The sequence below is a fragment of the Austrofundulus limnaeus genome, unplaced genomic scaffold (genome assembly GCF_001266775.1).
Source record: "Austrofundulus limnaeus strain Quisiro unplaced genomic scaffold, Austrofundulus_limnaeus-1.0 Scaffold64, whole genome shotgun sequence".
Classification (NCBI taxonomy): Eukaryota; Metazoa; Chordata; class Actinopteri; order Cyprinodontiformes; family Rivulidae; genus Austrofundulus; species Austrofundulus limnaeus.
In genome coordinates, this window is record NW_013952466.1 from 1,539,734 (window position 1) to 1,541,283 (window position 1,550).

At 36.4% G+C, this 1,550-nt stretch overlaps 1 protein-coding gene across 1 annotated transcript in view; it reads right to left on the reverse strand.

Annotated features, from left to right (window-relative positions):
- LOC106518627 (pleckstrin homology domain-containing family G member 1) overlaps positions 1-1,550 on the reverse strand; it is a gene marked incomplete at its 3' end in the record, with an annotated part of 44,958 nt that overhangs the window by 15,469 nt on the left and 27,939 nt on the right.

The following is a 1,550-nucleotide window of genomic DNA, read 5'->3' on the forward strand; positions in this document are numbered from 1 at the left end:
ACCCACTTTGATGCATTTTTCAAATTTCGCCTTGGGGCTGAGTTATCTTTTCACAGGGGGGGTAAGTTACACTTTAACCTTCAGGGTGGATATAGCTCGCTAGCAGCCTCGCACCGAGGACATATCCACGTCATCATTTACCCAGAATGCTTTGCGTGTAAATAAAATGGCCTCATCCGTGTAATATATTTTTAAACTTTTAGTTTAATAATGATAACAACTAAACATCCTACAGTATTTTTAGTCTTTATTTTACAGTTAAAACATATGTTTATCAAATACAGTCTAATGTTACAACTAATCATGGATCCCTTTAACTGTAATTCCTTGTATGTGTCAAAATACTTGGCCAATAAACCTGATTTTGTAATATTTAGGATTAAAAATGACCTCTAGAAGTTAGTTGTGAAAGTAGTAACAGGTGGATCAACTGACTGGTCAGCAGATTAATGAGTACATTTTTAAAGTAGTTATTGGATGTGACCGTTATACAAAGTTTGTTAGAAGAGGGTAGCTCAGGGTGGTCACACTTGATCCACAAGCTAAAGTCACATTTGTTACATTTAATACCAACTCTAGATTAGACGAAGAGCCCTGAACAAAAACTAGGTAAAAAAAAAAAGAGATGAACTTAAATATTGGCTGTAAAATATTTGGTCCAGCAAGTGATAAGCCTGAATACGTAGAACTAAAGTTTTATCAAAACCCTTTTAACGTTAAACATTTTACACTGAGAGCTCAACGTTCATCGGCCGCTACAAAACATCAACATGCTTGTTTGTTATGGATCTCAGTCAAWTGTGCAGAAGTGGTGTGGGCTGCAGTAAAAGACGTTTGTTTCAATTACAGCTACTGTATTTTGGGAGTTTCTGACACAAGATGTGACTTTTTTGTGGCCAGGCAGCTGTTCCATGGARCTGGGGGGGAGTAATTGCAGTGTGGTTGGGAGGGAATGTAATGGGTTTAGGAGGAAGTGCTGGAATGCTCCTCACTATCATGGGACATGATCGTGCAATCACTTTTTGTGTGTGTGTGTGTGTGTGGGATATAGACAAATGAAGACTATGTATAAAATAACAGCTGAACCACACAAACAAAAGGAGCAGTGGTTTGGTTGCTGAAGGCAGTTTTGTACTATTATCTCCCTTTTATAATTAAGGTTATTGTACTTTGGAAAGTGGTTAAAATCAATTTAAAGACGAAAATTCTTAAAGTTACATTCTTGTCTCAGAGAGATAGCTATTATCTTTCATAATTATTTTGTCATTTGARGTTATTTTTACAATACTCTCTGCATGTGTGTGTTCAGACCAGCTGCATGGACAGGATTTAACTCTGACTCAAACTAACCCAGCAATGCAAAAGTACAAATCGAAAGCCCTACTTACCGTTTTTATTCGTGTATAATACGATCTCATGTATAATACGATCTCATGTATAATACGACCCCCCACATTTTTGAGCTTAAAAAGTATAAAAAATTTAATCCTCAAACTACCTCCAATTTCATACAGACGTCAAGATTTTTCAGCCTTTGCAGTCTTTATACT